Source organism: Coregonus clupeaformis, chromosome 29, assembly GCF_020615455.1.
Source record: "Coregonus clupeaformis isolate EN_2021a chromosome 29, ASM2061545v1, whole genome shotgun sequence".
Taxonomy (NCBI): Eukaryota; Metazoa; Chordata; class Actinopteri; order Salmoniformes; family Salmonidae; genus Coregonus; species Coregonus clupeaformis.
In genome coordinates, this window is record NC_059220.1 from 55,215,771 (window position 1) to 55,232,150 (window position 16,380).

A 16,380-nucleotide genomic window follows, 5' to 3' on the forward strand; every position below is an offset into this window, starting at 1 on the left:
ATACACTGCTCAAAAAAATAAAGGGAACACTTAAACAACACATCCTAGATCTGAATTACATTTACATTTTACATTTTAGTCATTTAGCAGACGCTCTTATCCAGAGCGACTTACAGTTAGTGAATACATCTTTTTTTTTATACTGGCCCCCCGTGGGAATGATGTGAATGAAATAATCTTATTAAATACTTTAAATACTTTTTTCTTTACATAGTTGAATGTACTGACAACAAAATCACACAAATATTATCAATGGAACTCAAATGTATCAACCCATGGAGGTCTGGATTTGGAGTCACCCTCAAAATTAAAGTGGAAAACCACACTACAGGCTGATCCAACTTTGATGTAATGTCCTTAAAACAAGTCAAAATGAGGCTCAGTAGTGTGTGTGGCCTCCACGTGCCTGTATGACCTCCCTACAACGCCTGGGCATGCTCCTGATGAGGTGGCGGATGGTCTCCTGAGGGATCTCCTCCCAGACCTGGACTAAAGCATCCGCCAACTCCTGGACAGTCTGTGGTGCAACGTGGCGTTGGTGGATGGAGCGAGACATGATGTCCCAGATGTGCTCAATTGGATTCAGGTCTGGTGAACGGGCGGGCCAGTCCATAGCATCAATGCCTTCCTCTTGCAGGAACTGCTGACACACTCCAGCCACATGAGGTCTAGCATTGTCTTGCATTAGGAGGAACCCAGGGCCAACCGCACCAGCATATGGTCTCACAAGGGGTCTGAGGATCTCATCTCGGTACCTAATGGCAGTCAGGCTACCTCTGGCGAGCACATGGAGGGCAGTGCGGCCCCCCAAAGAAATGCCACCCCACACCATGACTGACCCACCGCCAAACCGGTCATGCTGGAGGATGTTGCAGGCAGCAGAACGTTCTCCACGGCGTCTCCAGACTGTCACGTCTGTCACATGTGCTCAGTGTGAACCTGCTTTCATCTGTGAAGAGCACAGGGCGCCAGTGGCGAATTTGCCAATCTTGGTGTTCTCTGGCAAATGCCAAACGTCCTGCACGGTGTTGGGCTGTAAGCACAACCCCCACCTGTGGACGTCGGGCCCTCATACCACCCTCATGGAGTCTGTTTCTGACCATTTGAGCAGACACATGCACATTTGTGGCCTGCTGGAGGTCATTTTGCAGGGCTCTGGCAGTGCTCCTCCTGCTCCTCCTTGCACAAAGGCGGAGGTAGCGGTCCTGCTGCTGGGTTGTTGCTCTCCTACGGCCTCCTCCACGTCTCCTGATGTACTGGCCTGTCTCCTGGTAGCACCTCCATGCTCTGGACCTACGCTGACAGACACAGCAAACCTTCTTGCCACAGCTCGCATTGATGTGCCATCCTGGATGAGCTGCACTACCTGAGCCACTTGTGTGGGTTGTAGACTCCGTCTCATGCTACCACTAGAGTGAAAGCACCGCCAGCATTCAAAAGTGACCAAAACATCAGCCAGGAAGCATAGGAACTGAGAAGTGGTCTGTGGTCACCACCTGCAGAACCACTTATTTATTGGGGGTGTCTTGCTAATTGCCTATAATTTCCACCTGTTGTCTATTCCATTTGCACAACAGCATGTGAAATGTATTGTTAATCAGTGTTGCTTCCTAAGTGGACAGTTTGATTTCACAGAAGTGTGATTGACTTGGAGTTACATTGTGTTGTTTAAGTGTTCCCTTTATTTTTTTGAGCAGTGTATTAACAGATAGATCTCTTCCTCTCCTCCCTCTATCCCCTCTTCCCCTCCTCTTTAGCACTTCATTGAGTGTCTGTAGAATGGTGCTGTGCTGCAAAATAGTTTCTGGTTTTATTGGCACGTGCAATAGTACAGTGAAATGCCTTTCTTGCTTGCTCTTTCCCAACAATGCAGTAATCAATATCAGTAGTACTATATCAAATAAATACAAAAGTCAAGTAAAACAAAAACACACGAGAAATAGAAATAAGAAGAACACGAGAACGTAAGTAAGGTATATACAGGGTCAGTTCCAGGGTCAGTTCCATTACCATATTTACAATGTGGAAGGATACAGAAGTGGTAGGGTTAGATATGTACAGGGGTAAGGTGACTAGGCATCAGGATATATGATGATTGTATGTGTATGTGTGTGTGTGTGTGTGTGTGTGTGTGTGTAAAGTCAGTACGAATGTGTGTGCGTGTTATGTGTGTGTGAGCAAATGAAGTGTGTGTGTGAGTGAGTGTGTGTTGGAGTGTGAGTGTGTAGAATGTGCATAGAGTGAGTGTGCATAGAGACAGTGCAAAAATAGAAGGGTCAATGAAGATAGTCTGTGTAGCTGTTAGCTATTTAGCAGTCTTATGGCTTGGGGATAGAAACTGTTCAGGAACCTGTTGGTGTCAGACTTGATGCTCAGGCAGAAGCAGAGAAAACAGTCTATGGCTTGGGTGGCTGGAGTCTAACAATTTTCCCGGGCCTTCGTTTCACACCGCCTGTTATAGAGGTCCTGGATGGCAGGGAGCTCGGCCTCAGTGATGTACTGGGCTGTCCGCACCACCCTCTGTAGAGCCATGCGATCGAGGGCGGTGCAGTTGGCATACCAAGCAGTGATGCAGCCAGTCAAGATGCTCTCAATGGTGCAGCTGTATAACCTTTTGAGGATTTGAGGGCCTATGCCAAATTTTTTCAACCTACTGAGGGGGAAGAAGCTCTGCCATGCCTTCTTCACGACTGTTTGCGTGTGTTAGGACCATTTTATGTCCTTAGTGATTTGGACACAGAGGAACTTGAAGCTCTCGACGCGCTCCACTGCAGCCCCGTCGATGTGGATGGGGGCGTACTCGGCCCCCCCGTTTCCTGTAGTCCACGATAGGCTCCTTGGTCTTAATGACATTAAGGGAGAGGTTGTTGTCCTGGCACCACACTGCCAGGTCCCCGAAAACCTCCCTGTAGGCTGTCTCATCGTCGTCGGTGATCAGGCCTACCACTGTCGTGTCGTCAGCAAACTTGATGATGCTGTTGGAGTCGTGCGTGGCCACACAGTCGTGGGTGAACAGGGAGTACAGGAGGGGACTAAGCACACACCCCTGTGGGGCCCCTGTGTTGAGGGTCAGTGTGGCGGAGGTAATGTTGCCTACCCTCACTACCTGCGGTCGGCCCGTCAGGAAGTCCGGGATCCAGTTGCAAAGGGAGGTGTTCAAACCCAGGAACCCAAGCTTGGTGACGAGCTTGGAGGGGACTATGGTGTTGAACACTGAGCTGTAGTCAATGAACAGCATTCTCACATAGGTACTGTATTTCTCTTTTCTAGGTGGGAGAGGGCAGTGTGGAGTGCAATTGAGATTGCATCGTCTATGGATCTGTTGGGGCAGTATGCAAATTGGAGTGGGTCTAGGGTGTCTGGGATGATGGAATTGATGTGTGCCATAACCAGCCTTTCAAAGCACTTCATGATTACAGATGTGAGTGCTACAGGGCGGTAGACATTGTGGCAGGTAGCCTTAGAGTTCTTGGGAACAGGAATGATGGTTGTCAGCTTGAGGCGTGGGGATTACAGACAGGGACAAGGAGAGGTTGAAAATGACTGAATATTCCTGCCAGCTGTTCTGCGCATGCTCTGAGAACATGCCCTGGAATTCCGTCCGGCCCTGCGGCCTTACGAGTGTTGACCTGATTGAAAACCTTACTCACGTCGGCTTCGGAGAGCGAGATCACCCAGTCCCCTCGGTCAGCGAGTGCCCTAGTGTACGGCTTGGTGTTGTTTTTGTTGAAGCGTGCATAAAATGCATTGAGTTCGTCTGGTAGAGAGGCATCGTTTGGCAGATCACGCTGGGTCTTCCTTTCTAATCCGTAATGGACTGTAGCCCTGCCACGTGTTGGGCATCGGAGTCTGTGTAATAGGATTCCACCTTGTTCCTATATTGTTATTTTGCTTGTTTGAAGGCTCTGTGGAGGTCGTAGCAGGACTTCTTGTACTTATTTGTTTCCTGAGCCATAGCCTCTGGGTTGGCTGTGATAGCCCTGTGTGCGGTAGCCCTGTCCTTTATCTTAGCGACAACCTCAGTGTTAATCCAGGGCCTTTGTTTGGGGAAACAGCAAACCTTCACTGTGGGGACAACGTCAGCTATGCATTTCCTAATGAAGCTGGTGACGGAAGTGGTTAGTCCCGGAACATATTCCAGTCAGCTCTAGCAAATCAGCCTCGTAGCATAGCCTCCGAAAAGGAGGACCATTTCTCAACGGAGCGCATCCCGGGTACTTCCTGTTCGAGCTTCTGCTTGTAAACAGGAAGCAAGAGTATAGAATCATGATCTGATTTGCCGAAGGGGGACGAGGGAGGGCCTTGTATGCTTGCTTGTGGGACTGAATGGCCTAGGTCTGTTGAGGGGAACACCGTGCTCCTTATCCACATGGCATTGGTAGTCAGGGCACATGATCAGCACGCACTGATCGGCATGAGCATAATAAGAGGTCTAGGGAGGCTGGCTCGTGACAGTGCGGTGTTGTGTACAGCACAAAATAACAAACACTCAGCATATGTGCAGAAACGCTCACCTTCTCATTTTAAATCCTCCTCCAACCTCCCCAATGAACTCTCAAGTGGGATTGCTAATATTCGTATTAATCTCTATAATTTTCTCTCCTGCTTTCTATGTTCTCATCCTCTCTCACCTCTGTATTATGTGTGTGTGTCTTTCAGAGGGGGAGCCCAACCCGAGCACTCCGTTCTGCCACCTCTGGTCTCTTGGCCCTCCCACCCCTATGCTCGGGCTCAGTCAATTTGGTTGGGGATCATTGATGGACAGAGAGATCTACACAACCTACTCCACTTAAAATGTAGAGTAGGTTGTGTAGCTCTGTAGGGAAAAAAATCTAATTTAATCCCTTTTTGGGGCAGCAAAATATGAAAAAAGTTCAAGGGGGTGTAGACTTTCTATAGGCACTGTACATGTATAGAAAAGCCTTGTCATACAAAATTAAAGCCAAAATGTTTTCCTGTACCCATAACATGGTTCCTCTTGCGAGAACAAGAGCCAACTATAAACATGCACTTATAACCCTACTAGTTTGCGGACTTAAAGGGTGCAACTTTTAAAATGTACTCGCCTGATTGTTGTGCGGCTTTGCTCACGTTGTTGACTATTGGCTTACAGCAGTGTAGCTGTTCTAGAGAAAGTACACACGCACACTTATGTTAGTAACATAGTTTAGCATTCCATTCATACCCATGGGATTTGGGGGTGTAGGGGGGAGAGAGGGGATCGGGGTGAGGGGCTCTTGAGCTCTCACAGGGAGACTGGAATGTGTCTGGGTTATGTGTAAAGCAGGGAGGGGAGGGGGGAAGGACGGTTATCTGGAGGAGAGGCAGACAGGGGTTATGTTGACCACACTATTCTTCTGTTCTACTCCTCACTGAGTAGGATACTGAGGCAGGGCGTAACTACATATGAGGACACTGAGGTCCAGACCTCCGTAATTATTGTAAAAAAATATGTATATGTATATATATATATATATATATATATATATATATATATATATATATATATATATATATATATATATATACACACATATATACAGTACCAGTCAAAAGTTTGGACACACCTACTCATTCAAGGGTTTTTCTTTATTTTTACATTGTAGAATAATTGTGAAAACATCAAAACTATGAAATAACACATATGGAATCATGTAGTAACCAAAAAAGTGTTAAACAAATATATTATATATTTGAGATTCTTCAAATAGCCACCCTTTGCCTTGATGACAGCATTGCACACTCTTGGCATTCTCTCAACCAGCTTCTTGAGGTAGTCACCTGGAATGCATTTCAATTAACAGGTGTGCCTTCTTAAAAGTTAATTTGTGGAAATTCTTTCCTTCTTAATGCGTTTTAGCCAATCAGTTGTGTTGTGACAAGGTAGGGGGGGTATACAGAATATATCCCTATTTGGTAAAAGACCAAGTCCATATTATGGCAGGAACAGCTCAAATAAGCAAAGAGAAACGACAGTCCATCATTACTTTAAGACATGAAGGTCAGTCAATGTTAGAGCCGATTTGGGCATATTTTGTATAAAAGACTGAACATACTGAGCTCCATGTACATTTGTGTAAATATATTAAATATTAATGTATATGATGAAATATTAGGTACGTACCTTTATGATTTATTTACCGGATTGAGATATATTCATTTGTTATTAGTGTAACTCAGTTTTTGGCCCCCCCTCTTGCCCATTCATTGTACTGTGTTAATTGTGTTAGTATAAAGGCAGGAAGTTGGGCCTTCGGGGGGAGGAGTCCTTGCTAGATGCGGGAGCGGTATAGTTTTTTGACCATATAGACATACAGAAATACAGACAGACAGGTCATATTATATTATGTATTTGCATTTCAAGTAATCTCTGCTTTAAGTTGATTGGAGAATACTTTTTTGTTAGATAAGAAGAATAAACATTTTTTGTTGCACTATATCCCTGGATCTCATTGAATGTTTGGCCGTTTGGAAACGTTGAGTGTGGACTGTATGCGTCCGAAACAACCCCGCTTCAGGCTAGGGCAGTGGCTATGGTAAAGAGGAAAGGAAGCCACTACATTCAAGTCAAAAAACTCCGTGAAGGATTACTACCGGAAGGAAATCTCCGGTTCGGACACACGCTGGATTTTGTTCTATTTGTAATTGCATTCGGACCATAAGGACAGCTCGCTTGGAAGGATTTGAACTCCTAGATTTCGCCAGCCGTGAGTAACCACTGCGAATGAATGAGCTGCCCTGTTCAAGGCGATCGTTTGATCATGCATATTATGGAAGCGCAAATGTGCTTATAATTGGAATGTTTGATAAACTTGGGAATGGAATTCAAAATACAGCGCTGTGAAAACAATTAAGAAGTTTAAGTTTGGGAAACACAGATCCTATGCACAATGTAGCCTAATCATATATCTAATATTTGGCCTAACGTGGAAATGCAATCCATCAACGCAACGAATGCAACTTAAGGATCTAAAGATACTGCGTGTTAAAACTTCATTAAAGGGACAAAACCTCAACGGGATGAAATGTTTAAAACGCATCTAAAATGCCAAACTTGCACATGTGCAATTCAAAATGGGTCAATATGCTGAAATGGATGACTGTGTTTTTAAAGATTAAAGGAGGTCTAAAGGGGCATTACGTTTAACAATCAAACCAACAACCGTGTCATTGTAAATTGAGTGAACTAAAAGTGAATGATGGAGGAGGAAATCCCAAATAAGACTCCACTGGAGAGGGCAGAGGAGCATCTAAATTCACTCTATGCAGCCCGGAGAGGCAAACTTGGAGTGTGTACACGCAAAATGAATGAAATAAAAGTCCTTCTTGTTGATGGAGGAAACATTGCAACTGTGAATGAGAGTCTTGAAGCATTTGATGCTGTGCTCAATGACTTTAAGAAGGCTCATGAATCTGTGCTAGAGCTGGTCACAGAGGAGGAACAGGAACAGGAGAGCATTAACTATTATCAACCAAGAATGAGAACTTATGAACATTTCCTGAAAGAGGTGGAAATATGGAAAAAGGCTGAAGTTGAGCCACAAACGCTCATTGAACCACATGACAGCATTTCCAATGTGTCAAAAATATCAAGTAAAACTAAGTATTCTAAGACTGCTTCCTCAGTGTCCTCTGAACGCCTTAAAGCCGAGGCAGAACGAGCAGCTCTACTAGCTCGCCAAGCATCATTACAAGACAAGCATGCATTGGAACTGGAGAAAGCTCAACTGAATGTTAGGATGGAAAAAATGGCACTGGAAACGGACATAGCAGCATATAATGCCAAACTGAAGGTCCTGGAGAGTACCGAATCAACTTCTCAATCCCATTCTGTGGCAGCCCATTTACTAAGCCAAGAAGATGGAATGAACTCTTATTTTGAGAAACAGGAACCAGAGGTCTATGTGGAACCTGAACCATCACCTGTTGAGTTTGCTGCATTAGGTGCAGTTCCAAAGACCCCACTACAAAGAGTTTTACAACAACCGACCACAAAGCCATCAAACCCTATTCCGAAAACAGTCGTAAACGACACTCTTCAGCAGCCAACAGCAAGGTCTAGCAATCGACACAGAATCAACACTGCGGGTATCAGCCATAATACCAGCCATGATAACCTCTCTACTGTCATGCAAAGGCAGAATGAAATTGCTGACCTCCTTGTACTACAGCACAAACAAGCCACACTCCCTGTTAGGGAGATACCTATGTTTGACGGTGATCCTCTAAACTTTAGGCCATTCATGCGTGCATTTGAGCATGGTATAGAAGATAAGACAAGCAGTCACCAGGATAGGCTCTATTACCTGGAACAATACACCTCTGGTCAGCCCAAGGATCTGGTCCGTAGTTGTCTGCATATGGAAGCCAGAAGAGGCTATGCAGTAGCTAAGAGGTTGTTAAAGGAACACTTTGGCAATGAAATCAAAGTCACCACTGCTTACATGGAAAAGGCTTGGAACTGGACAAACATCAAACCCGATGATGGAAAGGGACTGGGTGGTTATGCACTCTATCTAAGAGGTTGCTGTAACGCTATGCAAGACCTACAGAACATGGAAGAGCTTAATCTTCCCTCCAACATAAAGCTGATCATGTCAAAACTCCCCTACAAACTAAGGGAAAAATGGAGGTCTATGGCATGTGATATTTTAGAGAGAAGTCACCTGAGGGCCCAGTTCAGTGACCTGGTAACGTTCATGGAAAAACAGGCCAAAATACTGCAGGATCCGTTGTATGGAGATATTCAAGATCCCCTGTACAACAAAAGGTTTTTAAAACCCAAAACAGAAGCTGACTTTAAACAGCAGTTCAAGTCCAAGAGTAGGGGAAGCAGCTTTGCCACTACAGTAGCTGTAGTGGCAGATTGTGACTCTGAAAAACCTTTAAAAGAACAAACATTCAAAGTAAAGAGACCAGGCACCTACCCTTCTGATGCTCCCAGTATCTCATGTATATTTTGTGCTGGTGCGCATTTATTGGTCGACTGCCAACAGGTGAAGGCACAGCCACATGAATTCAAGGTTGAGTTTCTGAGATCAAAAGGCCTTTGTTTTGGCTGTTTGATGAGAGGACACTTAAGCAGAGAATGTAAAAGAAGGATGACCTGTCAGAGCTGTCAAAGAAAGCACCCCACTATCCTGCACATTGAAGGAAGAGAGAGATTTAGATCTCAAAAAGGCAGATATGAGTGGTGTAGCAGTAAAGCGGGAGGAGACTGTCAGCAGTGCTCTTGTTTCACTGGAAGCTGGTGAAGATACCGGGGCCGGTACAGATTGTGCACTTGCAATTGTGCCAGTTCAAGTAAAGGTGGCAAATGGAAGCAAGTCTGTGTTAACCTATGCGTTTCTCGATTCTGGTAGCTCAGCAACATTTTGTACGGAGAGACTCATGAGGCAGTTGCAAGCTAAAGGCAGTGCGACTGAAATTCTGCTACGCACAATGGGGCAGGAGAGTCCTACCAAGAGCTTTGAGATATCTGGATTAGAGATTGGCAATGTGGAAGGCGACACATTTCTTGCATTACCAAAGGTCTACACCCAACATAAGATCCCAGTGACAAGAGAGAACATTCCCACTCAGAAAGAGCTCAAAAGGTGGCCATACCTGAAAGAGGTTCAGTTGAAGGAGATTGATGCTGACGTCGAACTTCTGATTGGCGTAAATGCTCCAAAGGCAATGGAACCCTGGCAAATCATAAATAGCCAAGGCAACGGACCGTATGCAGTGAAAACCCTCTTTGGATGGGTGATGAATGGTCCTCTCAACAGTTGTACCATGGCAGAAGAATCCGGGCGTCCTACGGTGATGGCCAATCGTATCTCAATGGCCGACCTGGGGGTTCTTCTTGTAAATCAGTACAACCATGACTTCCCTGAGAGAGAGTATGAAGAGAAAAGTGAGATGTCAGCTGAGGATCGTAGGTTTATGGAGATAGTATCAAGCTCCATAACCCTCAAAGACCATCACTACTACTTACCGTTGCCCTTTCGCAACAAAGATGTAGTCCTGCCAAACAACCGTGACATGGCAAAGCAGCGGGCTCTAAATATTATCAGGAAGTTCAAGAAGGACAAAGGTTACGCTGCAGAGTACAAAGGCTTCATGGAAGAGATGATAACAAAAGGTTATGCCGAGAAGGTACCATAAGAACAGCTCCTCAGAGAGAAAGGCAAGGTATGGTACATACCACACCATGGCGTTCACCATAAGCGCAAAGGAACGATACGAGTGGTGTTTGACTGTTCATCATCCTATAAAGGTACATCTCTTAACAGTGAACTCCTTCAAGGCCCTGACCTGGCAAACACGCTTATAGGAGTCTTGCTAAGATTTCGGCAAGAGCACATTGCCATGATGGCAGACATCGAAGGAATGTTCCATCAAGTACGTGTCCATGAAGATGACTTAGACTTCCTGCGATTCCTATGGTGGCCGGATGGTGATACTAACAAAAGATTGGAGGAGTACAGAATGACAGTACATCTTTTCGGTGCTATATCCCTCTCCAAGTTGTGCAAACTTTGCACTGCGAAAGACTGCAGAAGACAACTGTGAGGGGTACGATGAAGAGGTGATTCAAACAGTCAAGTCCAACTTCTATGTTGATGACTGCCTCAAGTCAGTGGCCACAGAAGAACAAGCCATAGCTCTCACAAGAAACCTCAGGGATGTGTGCTCTCAAGGTGGGTTCAAATTGACCAAGTGGGTCAGCAACAGCCGCACTGTACTAGCTTCTATCCCTGATGAACACAAAGCCAAGCAGATAAAAGAACTGGACCTGGACAGAGAAAAGCTGCCTGTTGAAAGAGCACTTGGAATCCGATGGAACATTGAAAGGGATGTGTTTAACTTCCAGGTCACTGTCAAGAACAGACCCCTTACAAGAAGAGGTATTCTCTCAACTGTCAGCTCTATTTATGATCCATTAGGTTTCCTCGCCCCATTCGTATTAAAGGCAAAGCAAATTCTTCAAGTGCTCTGCAAGCTAAAGTGTGGATGGGACAAAGTCATCCCTGAAGAACACTCTATTTCATGGAAGAGATGGCTCTCAGAGCTGGACCAGCTCTCCAGATTCCAGATCAACAGGTGTATGATGCCGGAGAACTTTGGTCAAATCAAGACCGCACAGCTGCATCACTTCGGTGATGCAAGTGAACAAGGTTACGGCACGGCAAGCTACCTTAGGTTCACAAACGTTATGGAAAAGGTCCACATCGCATTCATACTGGGGAAATCAAGGGTGACTCCACTCAAGCAGATGACGATCCCCAGACTGGAACTTGCTGCAGCAACATTGGCAGTGCGAGTGGACAGGATGTTAAGGTTGGAGCTCCAGATTGAACTTGAGGAGTCAACTTTCTGGACAGACAGCCAGTCGGTGCTAAAATACATCCGCAACGATACCAAGAGATTCCATACTTTTGTGGCTAATAGGGTTGCTATGATCCGTGACCTATCGAAAGCAAAACAGTGGAGGTATTTGAACTCCAAACACAACCCAGCCGATGATGCCTCAAGAGGATTACATGTTGAAACTTTCCTGAACTCAAAGAGATGGCGCAAAGGACCAGAATTCCTGGAGAAAACAGAAACACAATGGCCGAAAGTCCCCGAGGAGCTTGGCTCCATCCCTCCAGATGATCCAGAGGTGAGAAAAGACGTCATCGTAAACAGTACATGTGTGGAAGAAAAGAGTCCGACCAGCAAACTGATTGAGTACTATTCAACATGGAACAGCTTGAAGAAAGCAGTTGCCTGGATGCTGAAACTGAAGAGACTTCTACTACAGTTAAGCCAGAAAAGGAAAGTTCTCACCCAAACTGATCCAGGATCAGATCAGAGTCTGACAAACTCACTGAAGGAACAAATTGACAAGTTCAAACTGACGTTTGGAAAAGAAAGTCTGTCTGTAGATGACCTAGATGAAGCAGAAAAGGTCATCATTCGATTTGAGCAACGACAGCACTTTAAACAAGAAATTGCACTAGTTGTAAAAGGAAAACAATGTGCCAAGAGAAGCGGCTCAATCTGTAAGCTTGATCCAATAGTTGACAATGGCATTCTGAGAGTAGGAGGAAGGTTAAGCAAAGCTGCTATGCCTACGGAACTAAAGAATCCTATGATCCTGCCCAAAGACTCCTACATCTCCAAACTGATCTTACTCCACATCCATGAGCAGGTTGGCCACTCTGGGAGAGGTCACATGCTTTCTAGACTTCGCCAGCGATATTGGATACCCTGTGCCAACTCCTTAGCAAGGAAGATCCTTAAGAGCTGTGTCTTCTGCAGGCGGATGCAAGCTAGAGCTGGGGAACAGAAGATGGCTGACCTTCCACAAGATCGGGTAGCACCTGATTTGCCGCCTTTCACCCATGTGGGCATAGATTACTTTGGCCCCATAGAGGTGAAGCGAGGCCGCGTTCATGTGAAGCGGTATGGTGTGATCTTTACTTGCCTTGTGAGTCGAGCTGTCCATCTAGAAGTTGCTAGTTATCTGGATACTGATTCCTGCATCAATGCCCTGCGCAGGTTCATCTGGCGAAGGGGCCCAGTAACAAGTATCAGAACAGACAATGGCACCAACTTTGTTGGAACACACAGAGAGCTAGGAGAAGCTCTGAAAGAGCTGGATCACAACAAGATTCAAAATAAATTACTGAAGGAAGGAGTGACATGGTCATTCAACCCTCCCTCTGGAGCCCACCATGGGGGGTATGGGAGAGGTTGATCCGACTGGTGAAAAAGATCCTCTATTCAGTCCTTAAAGAGCAAGTACTGGATGATGAGGCTTTGCAGACAGCCTTGTGTGAAGTTGAGGCGATTATGAATGACAGACCAATCACTACTGTAACAAATGACCCTAACGATCTAGAACCCCTGACTCGAACCATCTGCTTCATCTGAAAGCAAAGCCAGTCCTGCCACCAGGACTATTCCAGAGAAGTGACCTATACTCACGAAGGAGATGGAAGCAAGTACAATATATCACTGACCTCTTCTGGAAGAGATGGATCAGGGAGTATCTTCCACTTATGCAGGAGCGGAACAAGTGGAACAAAACTAAGAGAAACTTCAGTCCTGGTGACCTTGTGGTCATCGTCGATGACACCGCCCCAAGGAACTCTTGGCTAATGGGGCGTGTGGTGAAGGCTTTGCCAGGGGCCAAAGGTCTTGTCCGGAGCGTCATGGTTAAGACTAAGACCAATATCCTACAGAGACCTATCAATAAACTCTGTCTGCTCCTTGAGGCGACGAAGTGAGACACACACACACACACACACAGTGCTCCATCTTTGAATCACGTGCACCTCTGATTCGTTGATGTCGTACTCTTACATTCTTTGATGTCATACATTTTTGGACGTCAAACTCTTGACATTTTTTGGAAGTTGAACACCTTTACACTTCAACTCAGACTGAGATCTATGGACTATTTTCCTATATGGCACCTTGTATATTTGTATATAGCTATGAACTGTAATGGTGCTCTGGTATAGAATGTTTTTGTATTGGCTCTACGTTTGAATATTAAGTAATTGTTGTGCATTCAGTGCAGTCAACAATTAGGGGCCGGTATGTTAGAGCCGATTTGGGCATATTTTGTATAAAAGACTGAACATACTGAGCTCCATGTACATTTGTGTAAATATATTAAATATTAATGTATATGATGAAATATTAGGTACGTACCTTTATGATTTATTTACCGGATTGAGATATATTCATTTGTTATTAGTGTAACTCAGTTTTTGGCCCCCCCCTCTTGCCCATTCATTGTACTGTGTTAATTGTTAGTATAAAGGCAGGAAGTTGGGCCTTCGGGGGGAGGAGTCCTTGCTAGATGCGGGAGCGGTATAGTTTTTTGACCATATAGACATACAGAAATACAGACAGACAGGTCATATTATATTATGTATTTGCATTTCAAGTAATCTCTGCTTTAAGTTGATTGGAGAATACCTTTTTGTTAGATAAGAAGAATAAACATTTTTTGTTGCACTATATCCCTGGATCTCATTGAATGTTTGGCCGTTTGGAAACGTTGAGTGTGGACTGTATGCGTCCGAAACAACCCCGCTTCAGGCTAGGGCAGTGGCTATGGTAAAGAGGAAAGGAAGCCACTACAGTCAATATGGAACATTTCAAGAACTTTAAAAGTTTCTTCAAGTGCAGTCGCAAAACCCATCAAGCGCTATGATGAAACTGGCTCTCATGAGGACCACCACAGGAATGGAAGCCCAAAGTTACCTCTGCTGCAGAGGATAAGTTCATTACAGTTACCAGCCTCAGAAATTGCAGCCCAAATAAATGCTTCACAGAGTTCAAGTCACAGACACATCTCAACATCAACTGTTCAGAGTGGACTGTGTGAATCAGGCCTTCATGGTCGAATTGCTGCAAAGAAACCACTACTAAAGGACACCAATAAGAAGAAGAGACTTGCTTGGGACAAGAAACACGAGCAATGGACATTAGACAGGTGGAAACTTGTCCTTTGGTCTGGAGTCCAAATTGGTGATTTTTGGTTCCAACCGCCGTGGCTTTGTGAGACGCGTGTGGGTGAACGGATGATCTCTGCATGTGTAGTTCCCACCGTAAAGCATGGAGGAGGTGGTGTTATGGTGTGGGGGTGCTTTGCTGGTGACACTGTCTGTGATTTCATTAGAATTCAGGGCACACTTAACCAGCATGGCTACCACAGCATTCTGCAGCGATACACCATCCCATCTTGTTTGGGCTTAGTGGGACTATCATTTGTTTTTCAAGATGTGTTGTCACCTACCCTTACCACCTGGGGGCGGCCCGTCAGGAAGTCCAGGATCTAGTTGCAGAGGGAGGTGTTTAGTCCCAGGGTCCTTAGCTTAGTGATGAGCTTTGAGGGCACTATGGTGTTCAACGCTGAGCTGTAGTCAATGAATAGCATTCTCACATAGGTGTTCCTTTTGTCCAGGTGTGAAAGGGCAGTGTGGAGCGCAATAGAGATTGCATCATCTGTGGATCTGTTGGGGCGGTATGCAAATTGGAGTGGGTCTAGGGTTTCTGGGATAATGGTGTTGATGTGAGCCATGACCAGCCTTTCAAAGCACTTCATGGCTACAGACGTGAGTGCTACGGGTCAGTAGTCATTTAGGCAGGTTAGCCATAGAATGCCACCTTTCCAACAAGTCAGTTCAACAACATTTCTGCCCTGCTAGAGCTGCCCCGGTCAACTGTAAGTGCTGTTATTGTGAAGTGGAAACGTCTAGGAGCAACAACGGCTCAGCCGCGAAGCGGTAGACCACACAAGCTCACAGAACGGGACCACCAAGTTCTGAAGCGCGTAGTGCGTAAAAATAGCCTGTCCTCGGTTGCAACACTCCCTACCAAGTTCCAAACTGCCTCTGGAAGCAACATCAGCACAAGAACTGTTCGTTGGCAGCTTCATGAAATGGGTTGCCATGGCCGAGCAGCCGCACACACAAGCCTAAGATCACCATGCACAATGCCAACTGTCGGCTGGAGTGGTGTAAAGCCATTGGACTCGCAGCCATTGGACTCTGGAGCAGTGGAAACACGTTCTCTGGAGTGATGAATCATGCTTCACCATCTGGCAGTCCGACGGACAATTCTGGGTTTGGCGGATGCCAGGAGAACGCTACCTGCCCCAATGCATAGTGCCAACTGTAACGTTTGGTGGAGGAGGAATAATGGTCTGTCTTTCATGGTTCAGGCTCCTTAGTTCCAGTGAAGGGAAATCTTAATGCTACAGCATACAATGACATTCCAGACGATTCCAACTTTGTGGCAACAGTTTGGAGAAGGCCCTTTCCTGTTTCAGCATGACAATGCCCCCGTGCACAAAGCGATGTCCATACAGAAATGGTTTGTCGAGATCGGTGTGGAAGAACTTGACTGGCCTGCACAGAGCCCTGACCTCAACCCCATCGAACACCTTTGGGAAGAATTGGAACGCTGACTGCGAGCGAGGCCTAATTGCCCAACATTAGTTCCTGACCTCACTAATGCTTTTGTGACTGAATGGAAGCAAGTCCCAGCAGCAATGTTACAACATCTAGTGGAAAGCCTTCCCGGAAGAGTTGAGGCTGTTATAGCAGCAAAGGGGGGGACCAACTCCATATTAATGCTCATGATTTTTGAATGAGATGTTTGATGAGCAGGTGTCCACATACACTACATGATCAAAAGTATCTGAATTTACTAGTGATTTAAATGTACAGTGCCTTGAGAAAAAAGTATTCACACCCCTTGACTTTTTCCACATTTTGTTGTGTTACAGCCTGAATTTAAAATGGATGAAATTGAGATTTGGTGTCACTTGCCTGCACACAATACCTCATAATGTCAAAGTGGAATCATGTTTTTAGAAATGTTTACACA